Source organism: Pan troglodytes, chromosome 2, assembly GCF_028858775.2.
Source record: "Pan troglodytes isolate AG18354 chromosome 2, NHGRI_mPanTro3-v2.0_pri, whole genome shotgun sequence".
Taxonomy (NCBI): Eukaryota; Metazoa; Chordata; class Mammalia; order Primates; family Hominidae; genus Pan; species Pan troglodytes.
The window spans coordinates 71,806,161-71,830,620 of NC_086015.1; the positions used below are offsets into that span (position 1 = coordinate 71,806,161).

Genomic DNA, 24,460 nt, shown 5'->3' on the forward strand with positions numbered 1-24,460 from the left:
ACCTGGGTTGTAGGAATATAATGGAATCTCCAGGGAAGTTGGAAAGTCTAGATGTCAGTAAAGTGAAATCAAGTATTTTCTATTCAATAGCTATGCCTGGGCTAGTTCTGACCAAGCGTCAAGGATACCAATAGCAAAAGACTAAGCAATGGAGACGTTTATAGCCACATTTTCTTCAGGTGAGGCTAAGATGAGGATAGAAACAGAAATTTGTATCTGGGGACAGAACAGTCAAGAGCAAAAGGCGAGCAAAAGGCAAACAAAAGACAAGAGCAAGCCCATGCTGTCCCATTTAGGAGGGACAAAGGGAGGTGCTGACTCAGCCCAAAAGAGTAACCATGTCAGAGGAGAGAAGAGGGGTCTAGGAGAACAGAGGAAGGAGAACATGGGATGTAAAATTTTTTAAACCTGGACTTAAAGTCCAATTCTGCTATGATAGAATGACTGTTGGGAAGTCACCCTTTCTCTCTAAGCCTATTCCTTTATTTGTATTATGGTAATACAGAATTGCATCTGATGGGAGTTTATCTTAGGCAAATTCAAATATAAACACTCTGTTAGAGGAAAAGAAGTAATTTAATTAGTGCAAGAGTTCTGCTAGCCATAAATGGCAATAGCATGTGTGCCAAAGGTCTGGACTATTGTTCCCGCATTACATGTGCTTCTCACAGTGTATGCTAGACTGTAAGCCTGCTGAGGCCAAGAATATAGTCTCTCTGTTTCATGACTGTATATACAACACCTATGATAATGCCTTATATGTAAGAGAGGTCATAAATATTTATGAAAAGAGGTAAGAAAGAAGAATGGGAGGGAAAGAAATGAAGAAATAGCATGCATCTTGCTATACTGAACATGTCTCTATTTTCTTGAACAGCATGAGCCCAAAGAGAAGCCATCCACTTTACCAGGCATGAGTGGAAGAAACAGCAACGAATCCTAATACTTGCAGGAAAACTGAGTGTGTTGGAGTTTTTGAAAGAAAAAATTCTCACAGGTAATTTTGACTATATACAATTTTCTCTTTATGTACTTTAGAACCCCACTGCCAAGTAAGATGTAATTCTACCATAATAATAATTGTAACAACATCTGCATAACCTAACTCACTAGGCTCATATAAGAACACAATAAGATTAAAATCTAGAATGGCACTCTGCATAATAGTGTTGTAACATGCAAATGTCAGGTGTAAATGATTTGTATAATTATCTGGCACCACCTACTAGCATACTCTCTTCTACTGAATTCTGTTAAAAAACACAATGACTGTATAGTTTCTTTAGTTACCTGACAAAAGGAATGTCTGCGGTTGAACTACTGGAGATGTTGATACCCGAAGGTTAGGAAAACTAGCGAAGGGAGGAAATATCTGCTACTCATTCCATCAACTGGATAGCCTTATAGCACTATTGACATCCTCATCTGGGCTCTGTGGGGTTTATCACAGAGATGTTCACCAACAAAAGCTATTGCTACCATCGTTAAGCTTGTAAGCATCCATTCATTACTACTGTACTTTCTTCATTAAGTTCCTTTAACTTAGCTCTCTCCTTTTTCCTCATTTCTCAGACTCCTCCTTTTAAGTAATGTTTGTTCAGCTTCTTTAATCTTCCAGACCTGTAAATGATGGAATGCCATGTAGCTCAGTCCTCAAACCTGTGAACAAAAAAGTATCTGAGACAGGTCTCAATCAATTTTGAAAGTTTGCTTTGCCAAGGTTAAGGACACGCTGCTCATGACAGAGCCTCAGGAGGTCCTGATGACATGTGCTCAAGGTAGTCGGGGTTCAGCTTTGATTTTATACATTTTAGGAAGACACGAGACATCAATTAATACATGTAAGATGTACACTGGTTTGGTCCAGAAAGGTGGGACAACTCGAAGCGGGGACTTCTGGACCATAGGTAGATTTAAAGATTTTCTGATTGGTAATTAGTTGAAAGAGTTATTATCCAAAGAAAGGAATGTCTGGGTTATGATAAGGACTTGTGGAGACCAAGATTTAATTATGCAGATGAAGCCTCCAGATAGCAGGCTTTAGAGAGAATAGATTGTAAATGTTTCTTATCAGACTTAAAGAGTCTATTCTATCAGTCTTTAGGTTTGTGTTGATGTTAATGGTAATGAAGCATGTCTGACCACCTTCTCCTCCACCACTTCCCATTATGGCCTGAAGTAGTTTTTCAGGTTAACTTTGAAATGCCCTTGGCTGAGAGGAGGGGTCCATTCGGATAGTTGGGAGGGCTTAGAATTTTATTTTTTGTTTACAGACCCCTTTGCTTTCTGCATTTATTTTCAAAGTAGTCTTGCCAACCTAGAAAATGGATTTAAATGCCATTGTATATGTTATCCCAAATGTATAATACAGCTTACACATGCCTCCTGAATGGTAGATAAAGTATCAAACTATCTACCTCCCATTTGGAGGTCTAATAGATCACTTGAACTTACCAAGTCTATTACCAAACTCTTTATTATTCTTCTAATGCCTGCCCAGCCTCTCTCTCAATTCAGAATAAGACTCAAAGTCCCCTATAGGGCATTACATAATGTGATGTCACACTAATTTTCTGATCTCATCTCATATTGCATTTCCTTTTACTTGGTGTCTCTCATCACAGCCAGTACAATTATACCTCAGGACTTCTCCACGTGGAGTTCTCTCTGCCTGGAATCCTCTTCCTCCAGATAACGATGTGGCTTATTCTTTCACTTCATTCAGGTTTCTGGGAAAAATAATCCCTAATTGAAGAGTTGTTTTCTGACCACTTTATTTAATATACAAATGTTCTCCACGTTAGTTTTGTCACTCTTTATCCAATTTTTCTGCTTTATTTTTCTTTGTTGCACTCATTATTGTCTTACATATAATTTTTCTTCACCTCCCGTACTGGACTGTTAACTCCATGCTCATAGAGATTTTGCTTATTTAAATCCTATATGTGCAGCTCTTAGCATAATTTCTGACTCATAGTAGGAATTCAGGAAATATCTGTGAGGTGAATGAATAAATATATTTTTAGATTTTCTTTATACATAAAAGTGTCTATTCAAAAATTTTTTTCAGATAATGCTGTCTTTGTGGTTTTGGAAATTGCTTTCTTACTTAGTAATATGCTCTAAGCATCTTTCTATAATACATCACCAAATATAGATCTAAATCATTTTTACTAGTCTCAGAGTATTTCATTGTATGGAGGTGCTGCGATTGATTTATTCAAACTCAACTGATGGACAGTTGGATTGTTTTCCTTTTTTTTTTTCTATTTCAAACAATGCTTTAATAAATAAGCTTACATTGAAATCTTTTGTAATGCAATTCATCAAGCAATTATTGAGTATCTGCTATACACAATTCACTGGCCTAGACAATGGGATGGTAAAGTAGAGACAAATGTGACATGGTTCCTGCATTCAGGGAGCTCATGACCTACTCAAGAAGACAGATGATGAAAAATAAGAATGACATATTTTAGAGAATAATAGAGTATAGAATTATAGAGTACTGCAAGGGCAGTAGAGAATAGGGGATTCAGGGATGGAAACTATCAGGAGACGCAAGATTCAGAAAAGCTTTTTGGAAGGTCTGTAAGTTTGGCCTGGGCTGGCAAAGGTTTCAACCAGCAGAGGGTCTGAGGTGAAGAAAGAGTGCTACGCATTTAGAGGATTGCCAGAACTATTCTTGCATAGTTTAGCTCTCTAGTTTGACTGGAACAGAAGGTGGGTGAGCAACAAGGTCAAAAATGTAGGCTGGGGCAAGAGCATCTACCAGGTCCCAATCATTGTCAAGCCAAAAGATCCAGGGATAAAGAATAATGTGGGAATAGATCCACGTGACTTACCCATTAAGACTTTTTCCTTTTTCAGAAGAAAGTTTGTCTGGGCTCTCCTGGTCTGTGGGTAAACAGACTCATTATTTCCAAATGTTCTGGTATTTGAAGAAAAGCTAGAAATCTGTATTTTTTATGTTTATTTTTTATTTTTGAGATGGAGCCTCACTCTTTTGCCCAGGCTGGAGTGCAGGGGCATACTCTCGGCTCACTGCAACCTCTGCCCAGGTTCAAGCAATTCTCCTGTCTCAGCCTCCCGAGTAGCTGGGACTACAGGCTCCTGCCACCACACCCAGCTAATTTTTGTATTTTTAGTGGAGACGGGGTTTCACCTTGTTGGTCAGGCTGGTCTCGGACTCCTGACCTCAGATGATCCACCCAACTCGGCCTCCCAGAGTGCTGGAATTACAGGCATGAGCCATCGTGCCCAGCCAAAATCTGTGCTTTTAAAATATGAAACCTCCTGGCTTTTAACTGCTGACCATTTCGTCTTATTTTTTCAGAATCTCATTTTGTGAACCATAAAACAACAATAAAATCCCCAATCCACCCACTGCTAATGGGCTATATGTATCCTGTGAACCACCAATTTGTAAATTCTGCCCTAAGGGCCCTGAGGAGACTCTGTCCCCTAATAATGGTGAATTTCATTCTTTTTGGACCTTGAATATGATAGCGAAATTCCATTTTACATCATAATCTAAGATGCACATACATAAGCATATATAAATGAAACAAAACTTTTAGAAAACAGTACTTAATCCTAACAATTTACGTAACAAAAAGAAAAGCGCTATGATTTAGACTAGTTCAGTTTATTCTCTTCTGTTCTTCCAAAAAGAAATCTTTCTTTTAACCTACACAGCGAACTTCAGGACTCACCATGATTGCAAAATTCATTGAAAACACTGTCCTGACTATAATGCTTCTTTTGCCATCTAAACCTATGTTATTTTGTAATACCTCTGAGGAGTTTCCTTCTCAGGTGTTTAGGAATTGCGGATCCAAGTAGAACATAAACAGCTTTCAGGCAGGATTTCCTCCTTTCTCTTAGACCCACAATCACAGCAAATGTAGCAATTATTCAACAACTGGATGTTGGAATTTGGGCCTCTGAGATTCTCCCCAAGTCAGATTTTATCGTCTGAGTTTCAAAGGCCTTGGGTTTGTAAACTGATTCCTTGACATAGCTGGAGGAGATGGTCGTTGACTTTTACTTAGAAAACCATTTGTCACTAGTTCATCCAGCTTCCCTCCACAAATGTGTCCCTGAACCTCAGCCTGAAATTGAAATCCTCTTTATCTTGAGGCCAAATTGGCTCCACTCCTACAGCTCCTATCTCAACCCCAGGCCACGTCCTTTTGTTGGATTGATTGTGAAGGACAAATCATAAGTTCTTCCTATTTTATGCTTTATATAATCTGAACCCTTTCTGGTTACTAAGAAACACAAATGATTTTAGTTATCATGGAATTAAATGTAGCCTAGAACATTCAATATTTGTCAGGTCATGTTGCAAATGAGCTACTGTATTCATAATGGATATGTCACCGTCATAAATATGACAAAAGGACATTTTCAAAAGATGATTATGCGCACCGATGGGAGAGAAATATGAGCTCAAGAAATTAACATTCTCATCACTGCCTTGCTCCTCTGCTTTGCATTATTTAAGGATCTCTGGTGACTTGACTGAAGTCCTCCTTGTCCCCTAAGGCCCTCAGTGTGCCAAGCTTTTGGAGTATAGCCCACCTTGATATCAAAAGAAAGACCCCTGTTGGAGAAGTTGACATTTCCCCCTCTCATCTCTAGGTTAATGGGGAGACCTGTATTCAAAGGCACCTTCGTCTCAGTGGGAGCACCTTAAGACATCTTCAGTTTTGATTTATATTGCTTTCAGGTACATGTTGGATAAAAGCTGATGGGAATGGGAGAAAGAAGCCAGATGCAGAGTAGATCCAAGGGAAGAACCGAAATGCAGAACATTTTACTTCTTTGTTTAGCTATGCTGTGTATTAACTAGCCAACACTGTATTGAATACTTGCCATGCACAAGACTAGTTGTCCTCCACTCTCTTGATCACTCAAATCTCCTGGGGAGCTTTTAAAAACTACCAATATCCTGGCCTCACCCATAAAGACTCTGATTTAATTGGTTGTGAGTGGGGACCCAGCAATATGGAAGTTTTAAACAGCTCTGCAAGAGGTTTGAATGTGCAGCCATGGTTGAGAACCACTGCATTAGATGCTATTCATAAACTTTAAATTTTCGGCTTGTTCAACCCACAGGTCTATAAGGTTGCTATTATCATTATCCTCAATTTTCAGGATTTTTACCTCTATTTAGTAAAATAAAGGTAAAGAGAAGTTAGGTACTATGCCCATGTCATACAGGCTGGTAAGGGGTGGAATCCAAACGTGAGTCTAGGTAGTTGGATTTCAGAGTGCAAAGTAAGTTTAATGCAAAGATCAAAGGAAGGAGGAACACTTACGGTCAGGCATTTGGGACAGAAGTAGCAAAGGGCTGACTACATAGGTGGATAAGTTATAGCAACGGAGTCTCCATTGTATATACCTCCACCCTAAATGAATATGGGAAGGAGAGTGCTTAAAGTCTATCAGCAGGACTGGCTTTAGAGTGTACAACCTGTGCATGAGCTCGAAAGGGTCCCATACCTTGTTTAATGCTCTGCTGTTCCTGTCTTGAAATTCTTAATAGGTTTGAAATAAGAAGCTCCACATTTTCATTTTGCACTGGACCCCACAAATTATTAATATGACACTCAGGCCAGTCCTGAGTGTCAGACTCATGGAAATGAAATTGTAGCCATTTTTTCTAGTTTGAATGCTGTGTGTGATGAGAGAGGTGATTGCCTCTCTGCAGGGATTTCAGTGGAAGAGCAATCCCTGCCACCCCTTCTTTGTGAATGCACAGCTCCTAGAGCTGGAAAAGCAAACATCAAAGTCTCTGACAAATGGAGAACAGAGCTGTGAATTGCACAGATTAAAATATAGAGTGGGGAGAACCCAAAAAAAACCAGTGGTGTCCTAAAACGTCCTCTATGCATTGCTGCACTGAATCTTTACAACTCTAGAAGATGAGAATGAGTGTGAACCTCCCAGGTTCGCGCCATTCTCCTGCCTCAGTCTCCCGAGTAGCTGGGACTACAGGCGCCCACCACCGTGCCCGGCTAATTTTTTGTATTTTTAGTAGCGATGGGGTTTTATCGTGTTAGCCAGGATGGTCTCGATCTCCTGATCTCGTGATCTGCCCGCCTCAGCCTCCCAAAGTGCTGGGATTACAGGCATGAGCCACTGCGCCCGGCCAACTATTTTATTTTTATTCCATCATCACCCATTCAACAGTTACTCACGGGGCACCTTCAGTACCTTAGGTACTGTTCTTCTTTCTTGAATTTAAAAGGGGTGAGGATTCAGTGAGATGTTGTTGTACAAATATGACCTGTTATTACCTGGAGTCTTCTCCTGCCCCAGTTTGGCTGTTCACTGAGTTCAAGTGTGACTTGTGATTACGTGGTCAGCTATCTCCTATTTTTATTTATTTATTTATTTTTTTACCTTTCAGCTTCATACACTTCCTTTAAAACTGAGATCAAATTTATAAACCTGACTCATTATGAGGATGGTGATTCTAAGGGTAGCTAATGTTTTTGGAGTATGTAATGTGTGCCAGATGCAGTGACAACAATTATTTGCATCAGCTCATTTAATTTAACCCTTACGATAGTCCAATGAGATAGGTACAGAAAGCTAGGGAAGGATTAACAAGTTTCTCAGTATCACTCAGATGCCAATGCTAGGGCAAGACTTCAAACCATATGTTGCATGGCATTAAAGACCAGGCTCTTAAACACTGTAGTACTGAAACACTTATTCTATATTTCTATTATTATATAAATCGATTATATATACATATTTATATTACATATAAATATTAGTATTTCACTTATTATTGAATATTGATTCCTTGAGTGTTATTGTACACTGATATGGTATATATGTTATGTGTTAGCTTCCAAGTGTCTAGAAGAAGCTATATTTTTACACTTAATGTCTCAGGTAGCATTTGTAATTGTGTCTTTCATGGTGCAGATATTAAAACATACTGATTGACTAAAATTCTACTGGAAAATATATAATACCCAATCATTGGTCAAGTAAAAAATCTATAAAATTGTTTATGTAAGATCATAGTTTTTTTTTGGTTAGACACCAATTTCTCTTTGCCTGAATTTCTAGAATTGTATTTAGAAAAATAGATTACTTAGTAATTTTAACATTCCAAAAAGAGCGGTTAATATTATTTAAGCATTTTTCCATATCACAGTTATTATCCAAGTGCTCTACCTATCTTAAGCCATTTAATCTCTACTAACGTGGTGGATGCAGTTTGTAATTCACTCCTTCTTTCCTGACTTACTCTGGGTATTTAGATTTTCCCCTTGTGGCAACTGTGTTAGCCTGTTTTCCCACTGCTGATAAAGACATACCTAAGACTGGATAATTTATAAAGGAAAGAGGTTTAATGAACTCACAGTTCCACGTGGCCAGGGAGGCCTCACAATCATGGTGAGGTGAAAGGCAGGCAAGAGAGGATGAGAACCAAGTGAAAGGGGTTTCCCCTTATAAAACCATCAGATCTCGTGAGACTTATTCACTACCACAAGAACAGTATGGGGGAAACAGCTCCCATGATTCAATGATCTCTCACTGGGTCCCTCCCACAACACGTGGGAATTATGGGAGCTACAATTCAAGATGAGATTTGGGTGGGGACAGAGCCAAACCATATCAGCAACAAATGCTTCAGGGGAGGGGAGCCTGTCCCCAGCTTCAGGATGGGTCCGATTTGTTTCCTATCTCCTTGAGAGTAACTGGTATAGGAATCCAGGACAACCAACAGGAAGAATTGCTGCACAGAAGAATTGGCTTAGGAAAGAGTGTGCATCTCAGTCCAGGAGAAGGAGACAAGACACAATGTTTACAGGGAGCATTTGGAAAAGTGAAAGTCACTGGAAAAGATGGCTTCTCTCCACCAAGTACATCACCATGTTAGAACTAAGGCAGCTTTCTCACTATCTGCTCAAGAATGAAGCTAAGAGAGAAGAGAGACAGCCAAGAGAATCACAAAGAAACTGAATTCAGGCCTTAATTAGTCTTCCCTATCTCTAGAATTTTCAGATATGTAAGCCAGTAAATTTCCTTGTTGTTTAAGCTGGTTTGAGATGGGTTTTCTGTTCCTTGCCTCCAAAGCCATCAAACTCTCACATGGATATCAAATGTTATGTTATATATTAGAATTAGATATAAGAAGATACACCAGCAATTGAAATATGACAATTACAGAAATGCTAACATATGACATTTGCGTAGTGCTGTACAAGGGTTGCCAAAGCATTATGTGTAACCAGCTCCTGATATTTCAGTTGTAAGCTATGGCTATTGAAAAAGAGAAAACATTGCTGACCAACATGGACCAGCCCTGCCTTTGCCAATAAAAAGCTGCTTCTCCCCAAATATGAAGAAGATACATGAGATATGACCGTGAGTGCAAATCTCCTGAACAAATTCCCTGTCCTGCAAGAGTCTCAATGTTGTGTCAAGTACGTGGCCATCTTCCCTACTTGACCTGGTTCTGACCTTGTGCTTACTTGTACATACTTGGATAACTGCTAGATGCACTTCCCTAGAGGAGCTCCCTGTAAATCTATAACAAACCATGTCACTCACAGGAGCACTCCTGTAGCTACAGATTGCTCACAGGGCCAAAAGCAACTTTTGCACGTTTTCAGATTGGTGCTATGGTTTTGCTGGCCATGTTGCCTTAGTCTGAGAGATGGCATTGAATCTGTAAATGGCTAAATGCCCAATCTTTTCCTGATTCCCTCATTGGAAGTGAATCCTTCCTTTCCCCAGTATCCTGTCTTTTGTACTTCCATTGCAGCATTAGCCAGAGTTCATCTTAAATCAGAATTATTTATGCAAATGATTGTCTTCTTAACTTGATTGTGGGCCAGTTAAGAGCTAAAGACAGTGTCTCAATTTCCTTTCTAGTCTTTGGATTGTCAAAGAGTGGACCTGCTGGTTGAATGTAACATAAGATCAAAAAGCTCCAGAAGTCTCATGGGGGGCTCATGGACTATGAGGGCTCATAAACAGATGTTGAGAACCATGCAGTAGAGACAAAGATGATGTTTGAGTTTTTACAACATATTTACATGCCAGAGAAATACAAATACAAAGCTAGGTGTCGTTCCTTCTCTTGATGAAAGAAATATTGAGTAGCAGATATTTATAATTTTTATTGTATGCATCTAAAAATATTTTGATATTTGAAGAGTATAGAAAATAAAGATAATACAGAGACAGAGCTTATACAATTACTGTCACTACAGAAGCTGAAAATGCCAGGCACTCACTTATTCTGGCAAGGGCTGTTGTACAGTCAGGGCAAGGGCTAATGATAAGCTTGGCAAGTCAGGCACATCCATCCCAGGCTTTGGTGACTTACGATCTCCCACTAGCAGACCTTGAAACAAGGTCTTTGGCTCATGTGTTTGTTTTGGAAGTCAACCAGGAAGCTCAAGTGAAGGAATGGGGAAGGTGAAGGAGGGGAGAGAGTGAAGCCTGTTAAAAGGAATGTTAATGAGTGGATTACTGCTGTAGACAGGTGGGTCTCAATCTTCCCAAGAATCATCAAAAATCTTCTAGAAAGCATAGTAGAAGTGCTGCAGTGAGAAGCGGGGCTATTTATTCACCAACTTCCACTCATCATTGGTTGAGGTTTTTCCCAGCACACAGGCTAGTGGAGCTCTTGGGTACATAAAGTCTTCAGGTGGCAAAGTAGAAAGACAGAGAGGGAAGATGATGGCATGATGATGGACATGATGGCAGGTCAGCTCAGAGCTGTGCTGCGGAGATATGAGGTGGGCAGGGTATTGACAGCAGCTGCCTCATTCTGGGAGCCAGAAGCAAGAAGAATAAAACTTGGGGAATCTGCTGTGGTGGTGCAACCCTGGTTGAAGCACTCAGGGTCTTGAATCAGCATTGGCTCCCAGGATAGAGTGCTAAAGTGGTGGTGATGCACTCCAAGGTTATTTCGTGTAATCTTCACAACTCTGCCATATTGGGTGAGGAAAAAAGAGAGCCTTAGGGATGAAAAATTAACTTGTGTAAGGTCATACAACTACTACTGTAGTAAAGATAATCTTTCAAGGAGTGCAAAACAGATAACCAACAATGATAATGATTCTTAATATTTAGAGGTAATTAAGACAATAATAATAATAATAATGATATCATTATGATAGTTCTTTGCCTGTGTAGAGTTCATATCAATGTGCTTTTCCAAACATTTCATTTATTTTGCTTCATTCATGGGGAGGCATTTCTGTTGTCTTGTATAGATGGGAATACTGAGCTTCCAACATGCAATAACTTGCCAGGAAGCCATGGAATTAACTGCAGTCTAAGCACAATTCTCTTCCTAGAGTGCTTACCTTCCTTCATCCCTGTAGGCAGCAGAAGACAAATGTACTATGCAAATAGTACAATTCATTTCTTTTGTAGGTGTATGTCTCTCTGTATTCAATTCTCATGAAACCTTTCATGAGGTTAAAGTACCTGTTTGCAGAAGTTTTGGAAAGCCCCACAGTTGCAAAAGTAAACACACAACCTTCATACATATTCTAGTCTCCTTAGCATAGCAAACCGTTGATGTAACCACCTGCTATTCTCTGGGGGAAAAGAAAGATTTAGAGGGAATGTGAAATCTGGAGAAATGGTTCCATTGAGAATTAACCCTCTTTTAAGAGAAGTCTCAGGCTGTTACAACTGGATATGTATGAGTTTTTATTCAGGGCTTAAAATAGAACAAAATTAGATCTTATGAAAGATTTATGAAGCAGCAATTTGCTCATCTATGCATTTGGATTTTGTCTGTGTTCTCTCATTTTGGAAAGTGCAGTGGTAAAAGTGAATGGCAATGACCAAACTTAGTATTTTGACTGTGTGCAGTGGTCCCCATCACCTATAGAAATGTGTGGTTCTGCCAAGGCAGGTGATGTAAGGCTGGAGGATGGAAAGTGTCGCTGTGCAGTCAGTATCTTTTTATCATCAGCCCTCAAATGCATTGGGGTGCATGTAGTTTTAAATACACATGAAACCATCTGGTCAATTAAGTCATCATCTTTGTACTTTTGACCAGTTGGCTTTTTTTTCTGATGTTTTTATGATAAAAATGAACATGAGAAGTAATGAAATGTTAGGTCTAGATCAGCATACTGTCACAGTCAAGATCAAGAAAGAGAATTTCCCTTGGCCTTCTTCCTTGATGTAAAAATCAAAAAGTTGTGAACAGAACAGTAAAAAAATTGTTATTAGTAACTGGTATCAAATAACATATGCATAATTGTTTATTTGGAATCAATATGCTTTACAAAGCACCAATAAATCACTGTGGGCTGGTTAGGGCTGCATCAAGATGAACTTTTATGCAGAGTGCCTATAATAAACAGCACCGGGCTATTCTTTAAGTTAGCTATTCCGCTTATTTAAGTTGCTGCTTCATGAATGAAGCCACACTGGACTAGGTGGCTTAAGACAATAACCATTTTATTTATTTGGTCCCAAACTGCATCAGCTGGGGCAGCTTGTTGAAGGCTGGAGAATCTGCTTCCAAGATAGCCTCAGCCACATGGCAGGGAAATCAGAGCTGCCTGCTGGCTGGGGTATTGACTGGAGCTCCTGATCTGGGACTCAGTTCACACGATTAGGTTGGACTTAGCACAGCCTGGCACTTTTAGGATATTCAGATCTTACATGGTAGCTGGCCTTCCCCAGAGTGCAAAAGCAGAGGATGCTATACATTCTTAAGACAGGCACAGAACAGGCACATCATCATTTCTGTTACATTCTGTTGGTGATTTGATTTAAATACGGAGAATAAATCCTCTATTTCTCTGGAAGAATTGTTAAAACTTGGGTAAAATTTTTAACATACTATTATCATTCAGCACATACACAGAATCCTTTCTTCTGAGCGGGGAACAAATGCAACCTAGGAATGGAGGAAAATCTCTTTCATTAGAATTCAGACTAAGTATTTCTGAATACACCTCCATCAAACATAGTTATCTTCACCAGCATCACTAAAATTTGATAATTTGTTACAGTACTTAACTCTCTGGAAATATATCAAAGTTCATATCTCTACCCTTGCTATCAGGACTTTTAAAGGAAACCTTGTGAGTTCATGCCCTAAAATAATATTCCCTGTTGATCAAAGTATCAGGCCTTGCAAATTTCATGATCATTCCCATAATTAAGATTTCTGCCTGATGTTAATTTCCCTAGGGACTGCTCAACTTCTTGGGAGGGATATTTCCTAATTTATGATACCTTGTTAGTGAGGGTTTCTGTAGCATCAGGGAAGGTTTCTAAGCCTGTAGCCTGAGTCATGACAAAATAGGAGGGTAGCTAACAATTATTGAACACTTTCTATCTGCTGCATGCTGCGTAGAATTATCATAAGCCTGATTTTTTTTTCAAAAGAAATCAATTGTAATACAAAATAGCAAGTCATATGAATTATCACTGGTCATTTAGCTAGGAAGTGGCAGAACAGGATTCAAACCTGGGCAGCTTTCATTGCAGAGTCTGTGTGCTGACCTCCGGCAGGGCCATCTACAATGGCGAGTCACTATATTTGGGTGGTTCTCAAAGCGTGTTTATGGACCAGCAGCAGCAGCATGGCCTGGGGACTTGTGAGAACTGCAGACTCTTAGCCACTGCTCAGAGCGAGTGAATCAGAAACTTTGGAGACGGGATTTAGCAATGTGTGTTTTCTCCATCCTGGTGATTCTGATACATTCTCAAATTTGAGACTCACGTTTTAAAAATCGTCACTTCAAGAAAATGCTATATTAATCATAGGGCTGACTGATTAAAGCTATCATGCCATAGGCTTCTCAAGGCACCTCAACAAAGACCAACATCCTTCACAGAAATGATCCACATTCAACAAACATTCTAGCTGTAGCTTGACTTAATGATCATGTCTTTCGCATTTGGCTTGGAATACAAATTCACTCTATTTCCCAACTCTCCAGTTGGTTCTATGCTTCAGTTTCCTCATATTAAAATATAGATAATGATGCTTGTTCTCTTCTCTCACAGAAATAGTCTAGGAATTAATGAGCTATATTAAACTCATTCAGTTCCTGGAAGAAAGGCAGTATATAAACACTATATTAATATTTTAAGCAGGTTAACTTTTTCCATGTGAATAAAAGCCTTTTTTCTTTTGGTCATCAAACATGTTGCTTTTTCTCAAAAGAATTTTTTGATTTTTTAAAAGTTTTCTTTTTTAAAGATACCAACCAGATTTCTTTCCAAGTACCAAAGGGAAGAGTATCAGGATGGGAAAACATTTTTATGAGAAGAGCTAAAGTTTTAAAATTCCTGGTTTTATTAGCGATAAGAGGCAGTGTGGTGTTATAGCAAGAACACTGAGTTAGGAATCCAATAATGCCAAGTTTAAGTTCTCCATGCTACTTTTGAGGTGTGCAAACTAGGGTAGCCTCTTCCACTTTTTAGGCCTCGGTTTACTGAACTATAAAAAGTGGCAATATACCAAAGAATTGGAGTCTAGGCACTGACCTCAAAAACCTGGGTGTGAATCCTGGCTTGGCCATTCATTAGCTGTGTGACCTAAGATTAGTTACTTACTTTCCTTGATCACCTGTCTCCTCATATGAATAAGAAGGAGAGCAACATAATTCAATAAGGAAATGAAACCAAGGAGCTCAGCTTAGTGCTTGGCACTCAATAATAAGCCCTGGCTATTATTAACATTAATAAAAATTCAGGTATAGACTAGATCATCCCCAGAAGGCCTGGCTGCTTTGGAATTTTAGGATCCTCTCAGAAGTTTCTCCCAGAATCTCCAGTTGCTTTCTTCCCTAAGGATTCAACATTCTTCATTCAATATTCTTCATGTATTTATTGAGCACCGACTATGCACCAGGACCATTAGAAGCAGTATCTCTAGTGAACATAAAGAAAAATCCCTGCCCTCGAAGAACTTAACATGCTAGGGGGAGCAGGCCTTTCATAAACATACTACTCTAGGTACATAAATACTCAACACATCTTGGGCCAATTGAATGGAATTTCTTTTTGTGTTGAAAAATCTTCAACCTAGATAGAAAACTATTTTTCTTAGCCTTCATCTATTCAGAGATAAAAACCTCCCTTTGATGAGTGCTTGAGAGCTCTGCTCTTATATTTTTTTTTAATTCTATTTTTAAAGTGAAGGCTTCCCTCTTAGTGAATGAGTAAAGGAAGGAGGTGGGTGGAGGAGGTGGGAAGGAAGTGGGTGTCCCTTGCTTCATCTTGCCTGAATTGAGGGAAGAGTTGACAAATTAGGGTAGGTTGGGAGCATGACAACTTGGTTAACAGGAAGCAGAAGATATTTTGAAATCTATCTGTTTAGTTGCCAATCCCTGTTTGCAGGTTAAGAAGAAAGAAGTTTTGACATTTGGGTACCAGTTTGTGCAAGGGCATCTATCCAGAAGTTTCGGGAAATCTGAAATGATGTTGTCCCAACCTGTTTGGAGGAGGATGTTGCTAAACCTTTCTGGATTCAGAGAGAAAATCTTCCTCCTAATGCTCTTTCTTCATGGTACAGGAAAAACAGTGCCAGATCTCGGCTGACGTAAACATTTTAAGCAGGAAGGAGTGCACTTCTTCTATTTCTTAACAACATAAATTAAACATCACAGTAGACATCAGCCTGGAAAAAGTTACAGGAACCCAAGGTTCTTTCAGCAGTTTATTAATGCAGTCTGGCCAGAAGGTTCAGAGGGGCAGTGAGTTCACCAGCTGGTATGGAGCCCTGGGTGATCCACAGACAGTTGGCTGGGACTCAAAAGACCATTTGTTCTGGTTCTGAATGCTATATTTTGTGCAGCCCACTTAGGTCTAGAGATGTTAATTGGAAATACAGGCACAGAGGCAGGACCAAGGAACCTTATCAGCCACTTGCAGCAGCACTGAACCATGGTCAGGACAAGCTGGGAAGCATCAAGATCAGAGGTCAGACTAGGCTGGTGAGAGAAGTGGCCAACGTGGTACCCAGACTACAGTAGAGGCTGTGCCAAGGTGCTTGTCCACATGGAAAAATGGCATATAGTTTACAATGAGGCCTGACGGCAGAATAAGCACAAGTCTAGATTGCCAGGCTGAGTTGGAGACCAATTTGGTCTCCAAGGAGACATCAGGGTGTAGCAGATGTATTAGTTTCTGAGAGCTGCTGTAACAAAACTGGGCTTATAACAGAAATGTAATCTCTTATAGTTGTAGAAGCTGGAAGTCCAAAATGAAGGTGCTGGCAGGGTTGGTTCCTTCTGGAGGCTCTGAGAAGGAATCAGTTCATGTCTCTCTCCTAGCTTTTGGTGGCTGCATGGCAGTCCTTCATGTTTCTTGACTTGCAGATGCATTACTCCAATCTCTGCCTCCCTCTTTACGTGGTCATCTCCTCTTGAGTCTCTATGCCTTTTTTCTTCTTATAAGGAAATCTGTCATTGGATTTAGGGATCATGCTAAATCCAGGATGATTTCATCTTAAAATCCTTAATTACATCTGCAAAGACCCTTTTACCAAAAAAGGCCACTTTCACAGGTTATGAGGTTTAGGAGGTGGCATATCTTTTGAGGATGCCAATTATTCAACCCACTAAGTGGATATACAGGTAGAAGTCAGAAAACTTGGATTTTAATTCTAATAATATGACAATAGCTATCCTTTAAGAAAATTTTAAATCAGTTGTCAAGCACTCATTTATGATGAACAAATATTTATTGAATATCTTCTACATACCAGGCACTGTTCTAGGTTCTCAGACTTAAGTAACAAACAAAACTGACAGAGATTTTTGCTCTTATAAAGCCACTCTCTATTGGGTATCGGTGGAGACAGACAGATAAATAAGTCGAAGCATATGGAATGTCTGATGATGATGAGCACTAGAGAGAAAGCAAATTAGGGAGGAGGATGGGAGTGCTGGAGTACTGGAAGGTGGCAGTTTTAAATAAGATGGTCTTTGAAAGCCTTAGTAAGAGCTACCATTTGAGTAAAGTCTCCAAAGAAGGGATAGATGAGCCCGGTAGATGCCTGGAGAAAAAGTCTCTCAGGTACAGGGAAGAGCAACTCCAAAGGACCTGAGGCTGGAACAGGCCTGGTCCTTTTGAGAAGTAAGGAGGCCAGCAAGGCAGAAGGGGAGCGAGTAAGGGGAAAAAGTGGAAGAAGATGAGGTGGGAGAGATAACAGGGAGCAGATTATGCACACAGGCCTGGCTGTTTCCTGTTGGGACTTTTTGCTCTGAGTGGAATGAGGAGGCATGTGGTTCTTCATGTATTCTGCAGCTGGAGCGGCTAGAATATGCTGAATGGGAAGCCATAGGCATGACACAACCCGATCCCATGATTGCCAGGTCACTTCTACAGCTGTATGGAAAACAGACTCATGTGGAGGCAAGGGTAGAGCAGGAAGATCATAGGGACAATTGCCCTAGTGAAGGGGAGGGATGACAGGGACTTGGACCAGTGGAGATTGGGAGAAGTCATGGGGTTCTTCATGTATTCTGAAGCTGGAGCTGCTACAATATGCTGAGGGTTTAATGTGAGGGATAAAAAAAGGAGTCAAGACTACCTCCAAGGTATTGGGCCCCCAAACCAGAAACATTTATTGAGATGAGGTGGTGCTAATGACTTCACATGCATTAGACAACCCATTGCTCAGCCCTGTAAGGTTGGTAACATTATACCCATTTTACAGATAAAGAAACAGTCTTTCAAAATTTAAGTAAACTGTCTAAGAGCATGTAGCTATTAATAGTACCTGAAATAGGATATAGGCCAGTTCTCTCATATTTATAATCCCGGATTCCTAACTCTGAGAGCTCCAGCTTTTTCCTCTGCATAAAGAATCTTCTTATCTACATCCACAAGATTGTAAGAGTTATGAGAATGAAAGTAAAAGTGCTTTATAAATTACAATGTACTATCCAACTACGTATCAGTTATCTATTTCAGTGTAACAAAACACTCTAAACTTAGTGATGTAAAATAACAATATATTATTATCTGTTAAGGTTCTGGAGGTGGACTGGGCTCAACTTTGTGCTTCTTGCTCAAATCTCTCTTGTAGTTTCAGTCTGATACTGCTTAGGCTAGAGTCATCTCAAGGTCTCACTCATGTATCTGACGGCTTTTGGTTAGGACCTCAGCTGGGATTGTTGGCTCAAACATCTATACATGGCTTCTCCATGTGGCCTGGACTTCCTTACAGCATGGTGGCCAACTTCCAAGAGCAAGCATCCCTGAAAAGAAATAATTAGGTAGAAGCTGTGTTAACTTTTATGATCTAGCCTTGGAAGTCATATAGGATCACTTCTGCCATGTATACTACTGATAGAGGCAGTCACAAATTTCCACTGGGTTCAAGGGGAAGGGATATAGACAACATATCTTTATACAGGAGTGGCAAAGTCATATATTCACAGCATGTGGGATGGGAGATACTGTTATCGCCATCTTTGGAAAATACAATCTACAACAAAGTAGAAGATTTTATTACAAGGGAAGTTTATCAAGGCAAGAAGGCTTGACAAAATGAGACAGATTGCACTCTCAGTGTAAGCCAGGCACAAGCAAACGCAGAAAGAAATTTAGAGAAGGTAACTAGAAACAGTCTCCCAGGGTAGTAGCAGAGTAAGCAGACAGCATTACACAGCCAGATGATGATGGATATCTGGGCCCAGATCCAGAAAATTCTGCTCATTGTTGCATTTTTTTCCCCATCTTTTTTATGATTTGTTCCGGAACTTATGAAAAGGGCTCCAGGTAATACATCTTATAGAAAAAAGGAAAAGCTACACGGAAGCATAACAAAAAACAATTCCCCATCATTCCATCACACAATCGGAATCCATATTAATGTGCTGGTGTTGGGTATGTTGTCTTCCTGGGTGGAGAGCAGTGCAGTGAGTAAGGGCTTTGGGCTTGAAAATCCCACAAACCTGGTTGAAATCCCAGGTCTGTCTCTTTTAGCTGTATGATCTCTTGGGCAAATTACATAACCACTCTGTGCCTCAACTTCCTAGTCTGGAAAATTGGGATGATACTAAAATAATCCTATAATGTGGCACAGGGGCTGGAAAATAGTAAGTTCTCAATGTACATTAGCTTGTAAAATCACTATTAAATAAATACATGATTCTTTTCACAAAATGGGATCATTTGCAAAACAGCATGCATGCTGGTATGTAGCTGCTTTTTTCACTTAATGAATTTATCTTGAATACCTTCCTATATGACTCTGGAAGCAGAAACTTGTATCATTGTGTTTATGAGATGCACATCCTTTCATTGTGAACATGAATTACAATTTGCCTATTTGTTTAACAGCTTCTAATTGTTGGATATTTAGCTTTTTTTTTTAAAGTTTTACCTATTATGTATAGCCCTGCAATACTCAAGTACTTGTCTAAATATTTTCTTATTGCTTGGAATATTTTTTCAATAAACAAATGAATATTGACAAGTTTCTAGAAGTGGACTTACTGGCCCCAAATGTCCCATTCAGTAATTTTAAATTTACTTTTTATTATGAAAATTTCAAACCCACAGCAAATTAGAAAGCGTAGTACAATGAACACAAACATATAGCTAGCAAGTATATTTAGCCTGATTACATTCTGCCATACTTGCTTGGTGTATGTTTTTCTTAAGTATTTTAAAATAAAACATATGCATCATAACATTTCACCCTACTACTGTAAATCTGTGTCTCATAAAAATGAGAACTTCTCCTGTATAATTATTGTACCTAACAAAATTAAGTGCAATTCCCTAATATCTAATATACGATCCATTAAAAAAATTCCCAATGGTCCAAAATGCCATTTTCAGCTTTTTTTTTTTTTTTACATTGAACACCAACTTTTAATTTTTACTTTTTTTTGATTTTTTTTTATTATTATACTTTAAGTTCTGGGATACATGTGCAGAACGTACAGGTTTGTTACATAGGTATACACGTGCCATGGTGGTTTGCTGCACCCATCAATCCATCATCTACATTAGGTATTTCTCCTAATGCTATCCTTCCCCTAGCCCCCACCCCCTGACAGGCCCCAGTGTGTGATGTTCCCTTCCCTGTGTCCATGTGTTCTGATTGTTTAACTCCCACTTATGAGTGAGAATGTTTTTCAAATTAGGATCCAACCAAGGACCAGTTATTATGTTTGATTGTTGCATCTCTTAAGTGTCTTTCCATCAAGAGCAATCCCTTCCACCTTTGTTCTCCTCTTTAACATTGACTTGCTGAAGAGACTGAGCTGTTGATCTTCTCCTCTTCTAAACATTAAAAACTCCTGTTCCTCAAAGAAAATTCTCGGATGTGAAATCATTGGATTAAAAGGCCCATCCTGGTTGCAGGCTTCTTCCAGGATGTGTGAGCCCTTCGCTTGCAGGTGTGGGCTGCTCCAAAGTGAGGCTCTCCTCAGCAGATAGATGCCCTTCATTGTCAAGGCTGGCTCTAGCAGGGCACTTGGGAGCCCCCACCCTTTCCACAGGGATGTTGGGGTCCACCGTTCAGTACAAAGTCTCTTCAGAGAAGAGGCAATTTTGGTGGACTTCATTCTCCTCTATCGTCAGATGCAGGTAAGCGTCTCCTGGATAGATTTGTGTTCCTGCTGGTGGGGTGGATGACAGCAGACCCTTAGAGTTAGAGATATGCATTGAAATCCTGGTTCTGCCTGTTACTAGGGTAACTTGCTACCTTGGAAAAACCACTTAAACTTCCATTGTATTTCGCCCTCTAGTGGAATGCGCTGAGTCCTTTATCATGCACCTGTCTATTTCATACACTACTGGGTAGCAAAGATACTGCCACTGAGAAGTGGGCAGGTCTCCTAATTTCCACAACAGGCCTCTCAAACTTTCATGTACTTAAGGAACACTTTTGGGGTGAGGGATACTTGTAATAACCAGAGATCTCTGAGATTCTGATTCAATAGATGAGACCCAGGAATCTACTTTTTAAATTTGTTTTAAAAAAATTTGTATAAATTTAGGGGGTCCAAGTGTCTTTTTGTTACCTGGATATATTGCACAGTGGTGATGTCTGTACTCATTAATGAATTTCTCATCTCTCACCCTCCCCAACCTTCAGACTCTCCAATTCTATCATTCCATACTCTATGTCCACGTATATACATTATTTAGCTCCTACTTATACATAAGAACAGGCAGCGTTTGACTTTCTGTTTCTGATGGTCTCCAGTTCCATTCATGTTGCTGCAAAGGAAAACATGATTTCATTCATTTTTATGGCCAAGTAGTATTCCATTGTATATATTTCTTAACAGGCACCCTAAGGGAGTCTGACTTAGGGACCCTAAGGGATTCAGGGACTATGCTTGAAAAAAGTCTTATCTGGGAACTTCCACTTCCTTGTTAGTAATAGGTAACACTTCATAGCAATTACAGTTGTACCAAGCACTCTTCCAACCACACACAGTAACTCACTCAACCCTCACAACTACTGTGTGTACTAGATACCCATATTTTATACATGAGGAAATCAAGGCTCAGAGAGTTTAAGTAACTTGCCAAGGTTGACACTGATAGCAGGTAGCTGAGCCAAGTGCTAGCATTCTGTGATTTTTTTTTAGAAGTAACAAAATAAATGACCTGGTATTTTAACTTTGAGAGATATGGCACTATCACAAAAAATAACCACGTGGTATTGCTGAGAATGTTTGGGTGATAAGGAGCTCTGAATTCAGGGCTGCCTTCCAGAAAACAAGCTGTCAGTTTTAAGGGTGAGAATTGATACAGATGTTTCCAGTGAGAAATTTCAGTACCTGAAGATTATACAATATCATCAGGTTTTGCTGTTTTTTTAACTAGTGGAAATGTCCTTTCCAGTGTTGTTACATTATTCAATTTGGGAATAAGAAACACATGATACTGAAGGATGCTTTCAGAAACCAAAGTTGAGTCTTTGGCCATCTTGTTCTGACATCATTCTGGTGAACCAATCCAGTTTCCTTCTACACTCTGAGAGAGGATGTTGTGGTAGGGTTGCCTGTTAAAATACAGGATGCCCAGATAAATTTAAATTTCAGATAAATGATGAATATTTTAGTATAAATATGTATACTTATAGGTGTATGTATATATGTATGAATATGTCTCAAATATTGCAAATATCTGTTTGCTAAATATGACAACTGTAGATTGTGGTGCACGGCAATGCTTCTCAAACTTTACTCTGCATATAAGTCAGCTGGGAATTTTGTTAGAATGCAGACTCTGAGTCAGTCATTGCTATGTTAAAGCTGCTGTTCTAAAGACCACATCCAAAAGGAAAGTGTGAGCAGGGATATTTGTTGAGCTTGGCTGGAATAGGAGAACCACCTGTGGCACCTATTGAAAATATAGATACTTTGCCATAACAAAGTACTGTAGTTTGAATGGCTTAAATAATGGGAATGTATACTCTCACAGTTCTAGAGGCTGGAAGCCCAAGACCAAGGCATCAGCAGGTTGGTTTTCTTCTCAGATTTCCCTCTCTGACTAGCAGACAGCTGCCCTCTCACTGCCTCTTTACATGGTTGTGTCTCTGTATCTGTGTGCCCATGGTGTGTCTATGTGTCCTAATCACCTCTTTTAGTAAGAATATCAGTTGTATTGAATTAAAGTATACTCTAATGGTCCCATTTTCACTTAATTACCTCTTTAAAGTTCCTGTCTCCAAATGCAGTCATTGGGTTAGGATTACAACATATGAAGTTTGGGGACACACAATTCAGTCTGTAACACCATCTGAGAACCACTGAGACCAGACTTTCTGTGGGAGGGACTTTCAGAGGCTACCAATTTGGCCAGCTGGAAGCCCTGGTTGAAGAAGAACATCCCAGGTGAGTTTTATCAGGTAAATTTAAGAAATCTGGTATAGAATAGTAATTCGTCAACTTGACCATCAATTGGAATCACCTGAAGAACTTGTTCAGCGCCCCAAGATTCTGACTGAAGAGGTTAAGGTGGAGCTCAGATTCGGCTTCTTAACAAGAAGACACGCTTAAGGACACCACCTTAGACACATCCCTCAACCTCTCTCACAAGCGGGGGCAGGAGGAACATACTCATCACATGGCTGTGGTGTGGATTTCCTGAGATTAGGAGGCAAAAGCTCTTGGGAACTTCAGGGCCCTATATTAGAAGAAGGTGAGTCATGGTGATGAATTTTCCACCACTTATAAAGCATGGGAACCAAAGTCAATGTATTTTCATGAATAGCAAAACAGTGTGTACTTTTTTTTTAAATCTTTAACTTTTATTTTAATTTCCAGGGAACATGTGCAGGATGTGCAGGTTTGTTACATAGGCAAACGTGTGCCATGGTGGTTTGCTGCACAGATCATCCCATCACCTGGGTATTAAGCCCAGCATCCACTAGCTTGTCTTCTTCATCCTCTGCCTCCTCCCAACATCCCCTGACAGGCCTCAGTGTGTGTTGCTCCACACCCCACCTCCACCACCATGTGTCCATGTGTTCCCATTGTTCAGCTCCCGCTTATAAGTGAGAACGTGTGGTGTTTGTTTTTTTGTTCTTGCGTTAGTTTGCAGAGGATAATGACTTCCAGCTCCATCCACGTTCCTGCAGAGGACATTATCTCTTTCCTTTTTATGGCTGCATAGAATTTCATGGTGTGTTTGTACCAGATTTTCTTTATCGAATCTATCACTGATGGGCATTTGGATTGATTCCGTGTCTTTGCTGTTGTGAATAGTGCTGCAATGAACATATGTATGCATGCATCTTTATAATAGAATGATTTATATTCCTTGGGGTATATACCCAGTAATGGGATTGCTGAGTCAAATGGTATTGCTGCCTCTAGGTCTTTGAGGAATCACCACGCTGTCTTCCACAATGGTTGAACTAATTTATACTCCCACCAAGAGTGTAAAAGTGTTACTTTTTCTCCATAACCTCACCAGCATCTATTGTTTCTTGACTTTTTAATAATTGCCATTCTGACTGGCATGAGATGGTATCTCGTTGTGGTTTTGGTTATTAGAGCTTTCTTATTATTCTATTCATGGATGAGTCAGCAAGGTGTCCTTCATTCTTGCCACCATAGTGGTCTTTATTAAAGAGCACATTGCTAGATCCCATGAGGCCAGTTTTCCAAATGCGATGCGAGTTGAAGATAAAATCCACCTAGTTTGGGAATGGAAAAGAGTTGAAAGGCCTCCAAATCATGTGATTAAACCTGCAATCTCCTGAGAAACTGCTTTCTTGTTACAACTGTGGTTCCTGAGACACAAGTTACTTTGATGTTGATCATGTTAATAAACTTGTAAATAAAGTCTTGCAGAAGAAGAAATCAATAGCTTTGCTTACAGGCCTCTAAAGCACTTATGAGAGTGACCCTCTCTGGTGAATTAACATTCTAGAACTTCACCAATCCTGGTAAATACAGAGGTCTTAAGAAAATGTACCTTTCTCTATACCGTAGTTTTATGAGTT

The 24,460-nt window shown here is 39.7% G+C and overlaps 1 protein-coding gene across 1 annotated transcript in view; it reads left to right on the forward strand.

Moving 5' to 3' along the window:
• The first annotated feature begins 877 nt into the window (after positions 1 to 877).
• The window catches only part of LOC134806951 (TAFA chemokine like family member 1), a 713,713-nt gene continuing 690,130 nt past the window's right edge, over positions 878 to 24,460 (forward strand). The window contains exon 1 of the mRNA XM_016941471.4: positions 878 to 997. The gene's annotated coding sequence lies outside the window, so the exon portion shown is untranslated. The remainder of the gene's footprint in view (positions 998 to 24,460) is intronic.